At 42.3% G+C, this 6,564-nt stretch overlaps 1 pseudogene; it reads right to left on the bottom strand.

Annotated features, from left to right (window-relative positions):
- Positions 1 to 5,817: 5,817 nt before the first annotated feature.
- On the bottom strand, positions 5,818 to 5,935 carry LOC148540261 (5S ribosomal RNA; annotated as a pseudogene).
- Positions 5,936 to 6,564: the final 629 nt, after the last annotated feature.

The following is a 6,564-nucleotide window of genomic DNA, read 5'->3' as shown; positions in this document are numbered from 1 at the left end:
TTAGGGGGGGGGGGCTGGAGGAGTGCGTGCACCGGGTGCCGGATCAAGGGCCCATAGCCCCTGCATCCAACAGCGCCGCTGCGCCCAGTGCCGCAGGTAGGCTCCATTTGCTGGACGCCCGCTGGGATTTTATTACCAGCGGGCGCCCAGCTCATTCCCTGCAGCCGGGCAGACCGGATGGCAGCGGACGCAGGAGCGGGTTTAAGGTAAGTATTGTTTTTGTTTTTCCTGTGTAATTGGCACTACAGGGAGCATTACTATGGGGGCATTACCTCAGGGGCATTACTATAGGGGCACTGCTGGAGGGGGCATTACTATAGCTGCTGCAAGGGGCATTACTATGGGGCATTACCTCAAGGGGCATTACTATAGGGGCACTGCTGAAGGGGGAATTACTATAGGGGCACTACTACAGGGGGCATTACTATAGGGACACTGCTGCAGGGGGCATTACTATAGGGGCACTGCTGCAGGGGGAATTACTATAGGGGCACTACTAAAGGGGGCATTACTATAGGGGCACTGCTGCAGGGGGCATTACTATAGGGGCACTACTACAGGGGGCATTACTATAGGGGCACTGCTGCAGGGGGCATTACTATAGGGGCACTACTACAGGGGGCATTACTATAGGGGCATTGCTGCAGGGGGGCATTATGTGTAAAGGGCATTACAATAAGTGGCATTATGTGTAAAGGGCATTACAATATGTAGCATTATGTGTAAAAGGCATTAGAATATGTTTGTACTGTCGATATTTGTAATTTTAATAAAATAATTTGGACATTTGATGGTTTTATTTAAGAAACCTTAACTAATACTTTTAAGGGAAGGATATTAAATTTATGTCAGAAAAGGCCATCTTATTATGGGTGGGGGGGCGCCAAATTACTGTCTTGCCCCGGGTGACAATAATCCTAATTTCGGCCCTGGCTTCTGGCTAATATTTAGCTAAATGCTGTAGTCCTGGAGAAAGGATACTCTTTTTCCTCTCTCCAAGGCTATTTAGTTACATTGACTCTTTATAATAATTTAGAATTCTCTATATAGGGACCATTTAACATATTATTTGTTGGTATCCCTATCCAATTGTGATAATTAATCTCCTCGACCTGTGTGGTACCTCCCCTTTTCCCTTGGATCTAATATTTATCTAGGACAACCTGTAAAATGACAGTTAGAAGCTAATGGGTAACTGCTGTGGGTAACTTATCAATTGTATCTCTCTTAAAGGGTTCATACATCTCCAGTGGTAAACGCAGGATTGCTAGAGGGGGGGTTCCAAATGCTTGATTTTAGAGTGAGTGTGGTCAGTCCATGAAAAGGGCATAATTACCACTTATCCAGCTTTAATATGCATCATACAAAGTGTATTGTGTGTCATAATTCCAGCATATACAGGATCACAGTAAGTCATTATATGTGGCAGTAGGGCCATCCTGTCTGAGCTGAATGTTTTTAGTTTAGATGTGAGCACCATTCCAGAGCATTGGAGCAAGTCCAGGAGTCTGGGGGAGCAGCAGAAGAACCTAGCACTTCCCTGGACATATATGTACATATTGGGCTCTATAGCAGTGCATCCCTAACAGTGCATGTTTTCCAGATCTCCTAGTTGGTGCACAGGTTATTTATTACTGGCTGATACATGTTAAAAGATCCACAGGTGGTGCTAATTACTTCATTTCTGATACTGAGAAGAACATGTAGCACTAGTAAAATTCTGTTATATTACTATTTCTACTGTGGTCATGGCATGTGCTGGGGAGGCGGGTTTCCAGGCAGGTGGAACCCCCCCCCCCCTGCGTTTGCCTATGATCTCCCCCTGAGTCTTTTTCAATCAGCTTCTAATTCTAATTCTATTAATGAAATAATGCATTTCTAGCATAGATAGTGCAGCCATAAAGCTGAGTTAAGTAAAATAAATACATAAAATGATGAAAAAAGAAATCAACAAGCAAAAGTAGAGCAATTCAAGTCAAGAACATAATTATGATCATATATATTGTGCAATATTATATTATTGATAATTAAGAGCTAAACATCTCATTAAAACAATCTAGTACATTTGTCAGTGGCAGAATAAAATGTTTTGCTGACGTTATTGTGAATTGTAATTTATTTAGTCTTATCAAGCAGCAAAGAGTGGGTATGAGAACATCATATAGAGTGAGTGTCCAATGCAGCACATATGAATAAGCAAAGGCTAAAACTATCTTAAAACCTTTATTTGACTTTAATTGACAAAAAAATCATCATGATTTGCAACATGGCAACACAATTCAGTCATCCCACCTCAGTCATGTGTGGTGGCAGCTAAATCAGAATATTGTCCCGACTTATTTTGCAATTACACCACATGTCCATGCAGCTGTTGCAATGCATAATTATTTTGAGCATATCAGTACTAGTACTGACTAGGGATGAGCGGGTTCGGTTCCCTGAGAACCAAACCTACCCGAACTTCGGGGATCCGGGGCAATCCGAGCCCAAGCTCGGATCTCCCTGTCTGCCCCAGATCCCTCTCCCGAGGCAAAACCTCGAGATCTGCTGTCGGGTCTCGAGGTTTTGCCTCGAGCGGCCATTTAAAAAAAATGCCTTTGCCTTTAATGGGCAAAGTGCTGATTGGCTGACAGAGCCGTCTGTCACGTCTCTCAGCCAATCAGCATTATGGTGCTCATTTGCATGTAGCACGGACTCGTGACATCCGTGCTACATGCATCTGTGTGATTGACAGTGACACAGAGCACAGATGGGTCAGTGAGACCCGTCTGTGCTGCTGTGTATTTCAATGACACAGATGCACAAACGGACCAGGAGATCCGTGCTACTTGCATCTGTGTCATTGACACAGAGCACTGACGGGTCCGTGAGACCCGTCTGTGCTGCTGTGGTAAAAAAAAAACCTGTGTAAAAAAAGAAAAAAAATGGCATGCACCCCCCCCAAAAAAGAGCAACCAGCCCCGGGCATTAGTGACCCAGTGCTGGTTGTGCTTAAGTACAGGGGACCCCTACGTCGTTTGTCCCCTGTATTTAAGCACACCCAGCACTGGGTCACTAATGCCCGGGGCTGATTGCTCTTTTTGGGGGGGGGGCACGCCACTTTTTTCTTTTTTTACACAGGTTTTTTTTTACACGGACCTGTCATTGCTCTGCGCCAATCACACAGATGCATGTAGCACGGATCTCCCGGGTCCGTGATACATGCAAATGGGCACCATAACGCTGATTGGCTTCCTGTCTGCCACTGCAGTGCCACTCATAGATGGGCCACGTGTTTGTGCCGCCCACTTGTGTCGCTTAGCATAGTCATCCAGCTACCTCGGTGCAACCTTGTGGCCTAAAAACAATATTGTGAGGTGTGAGGTGTTCAGAATAGAGTGGAAATGAGTGGAAATTAATGTTATTGGGGTTATTAATAGCGTAGGAACAAAAAAAGGCCCATTTTATGTGATTTTAGCAGTTTTTTTATTTTTTAAGAAAAAACCCCGATCCAAAACACAAAACCCAGAACCCAAAACACGGAAGGGTGGTTTTGGCAAAACCAATCCAGATCCAAAACACAAAAAAAGATCCAGATCCAAAACCAAAACACAAAAAGTGGCTGGTGCACACCCCTAGTACTGACTGAAGTCCTTCTCCTCCTAGTAAGAGACAGGAAGGAGGAAAGTCTCAGAAAGGACCCTCCATAACAAACACTAAAAATTTCTTCCAAAAACAACAAATAATTAATGTTTTAAGGAAAAACCACATGATAATAATAAGATTGTGATGAATTCCCAAAAAATAAAAATAGCAGCCAACATCCGTATACCACCTGCAGTGGCAAGGAAAACAGAGGACGGTACAGACAGTTCACCTGTAAAGTGCCTGGAGGTCACTACATCATAACCATCTTTCTATTAATTTATTTACCATGAACAGCCAATGACCTGCGGCAGATTTTTGGATGGGAGGAGTAAGTCATGGCTGTTGATTTGTGGCATTGTTGGGCACAGCCTGCTGATCATTTGCAGGTTGGAGATGGCCCCTGGCTGCACACTCATGGGGGGCATGTGGTAGCCGATTCGAGGGTGAGAGTGCATGGTAGTTTATTTGACCCACATTTTATGGTCGCAGCCAAGAAAAAAAGGTTCATATGATTGCCATTTTTTTACTAGAAGTATTGCTCAGTACAAAAGCAAGGTAAACTATCATCTATAACTTATCATGTTTCACCTTCTAGAAACAGGTATGTCAACTCAATAACAAGCACATTAAAGATCCATAAGAAGAACATTGAGACTGATGAAGAATCAACTGGGCTCTCAATCATTATGAAAGTGTAAGGGTGTCCAATGAATTTTATGCCTGACATTTCAGAGTCTGACATTCTTATGATGGGTGATGATCTTTTTTACACAAGTGCTAACACTGAGGGGGTAAAGATATTACACATATTGAGTCTAAAATATTTTATTTTGTGGGGCACAAACAAATCTTCAGCCACATAAATGATATTCCCTATAATGAAGTGTCTGCTTTGTCAAAATATACAACATGTCATGTTGTATATGCAACATAAGGGTGAGTGAGAAGACTCACAGATAATGCCATCTCTTTGTACTATTAGTTGAGTCTAATCCTTTTCCATCTATATACTATTAAATGGTATGCAGTCGGGAAGCCAGTGGACCTAATCCCGACAGCTGGCTTCTCGACTGCTTAATCCTGGTGAGGGTTAAATGACAGCCTGTCATTTTACCTATGCCGGGAGACCGGCGCCCGGCATCCCAATCGAAGTTATGCCGGACACCGAGCGTGGACAGCCGCGGGGGGGGTTAGGTTAGGGACTCCTGGGAGGGACTTAGAGTTAGGAACCCCCCGGGGAGGTTAGGGCTAGGCTAGGGGGAGGGAGGGTTAGGTACCCCCGGGGGGAGGTTAGGGTTAGGCACCCCCCCCAAGGGACTTAGGTATAGGCGGCGGGGAAGGGGGGGTTAGGTTTAGGCACTTAGAGGGGGGATTAGGGTTAGGCACTGGGGGGAAGGTTAGGGTTAGGCACCCCTAAGGGAGGGTTAGGGGGTAGAATTAGGTTAGACAATACTTACCTTGGACGACCACGATTTCCTCCTCTGCCGGGATGCCGCTGTCGGGATTCCAACCACCGGGCATGGGTCCGGCGGTAAATCATACTGATTCCACTATTAATTACCTGAGGCTGCTCTATCCATTTACCAATGTTTCATTAATTTGCATCCAAAGCCATCACATTAGTAAGACATGTAAAGTATGTGACTACTTACCTGGGGATGTTCCTCAAATCTGTTTCATTTGCATCCAATGCCATCTCCTAAGTATCGGTATAACACTGCATTGAGGCTAGAAATTCTTCTTTAGGCAAGAGAAAATGAATACCAAGGTCAATGTGTTTAACAGAGTGAACAACCTAATTTTACATAGAACTCATGCACAATACATTTAAAATAGAGTGTAGATAACATCAACCAGTCAGCTCTATTCCGTTCCTAATGTTAAGCAATATAGAAGAAGAAAGTAGGGCTATGGTCTGGGGCACTCTTGTTAACTAATAGTTTAATTAATTTAAAACATAGCTTTTATTAGCAACAATAAAATAGTAGAGTAACATATAGTTTATTTAAAATCAGATGCTGTGAATCCATCATAAGAGTCAAAATTCATAATTATAATGAATTCTGAAGGCGAATTATTAATATATACACAATCAAAAACTGGATATATTGGATTGATAATACAAGATTACTGAGATATAAATATTAATATTGTCTGGCCATGTGCAAAAAACAATCCCAGATGTATGTTTTACTACAGCACCTGGTATTCCCTGGAGGTCACCCTTCCAAGTACTAACCAGGCCAAATACAGTTTAGCTTCCAAGATCAGACGAGATTGGGCAATCAGGTAATGTATGGCTGTAGGTAATATAGGGAAAATAGCTCAATTGTCAGGTCAGAACAATATATATGTAGGACTAGTTGTATCAATAGTCCATTTGTTGGCAAATAACCATATTCAAGAAAGAATGCACAAGCAGACTTTATTTGTATCTCATGTCTACATAATATGTCAAGAATGTCACCAAAGTGAAATACGCAGTAATATTATATGCTTTTTAAGCCCCTTTAATCAATAAGGAGGCAGAGCATATGTATTATACATTCATTGAAGCCCCTCAGAAGGCATATTAAGTTGGTTGTACAGATTGGCATAAAGTAAATTGTATTAACATTATCAATCAGGCTAGGAACACTATTTTATATACCAATTAAGTAAAAATATATATGTCAACATCTGACAATGATGATTGGTATAACTAGCACACAAGACACAGCACTCTAACACCATCAAAATATTAGAATTTAGGCACTCACTGTCACTGTATAAGTTATAATTAGCAAAAAAATCCAATTTAAAACTGATAACTAATCAGCAGAAATCACTGTGAAAATTACTACACATATATATATACTTATATCCAGTCCTGGACATAAAGATCCTATATGACGTGAATCAATCAAATAGATAGTAAGATGAGATCCACTGGTAGAG

Source organism: Taudactylus pleione, unplaced genomic scaffold (assembly GCF_031769625.1).
Source record: "Taudactylus pleione unplaced genomic scaffold, aTauple2 ptg000021l, whole genome shotgun sequence".
NCBI lineage: Eukaryota > Metazoa > Chordata > Amphibia > Anura > Myobatrachidae > Taudactylus > Taudactylus pleione.
Note: the sequence above shows the minus strand (reverse complement) of the source record. Positions and strands in the feature narration are given on the sequence as shown.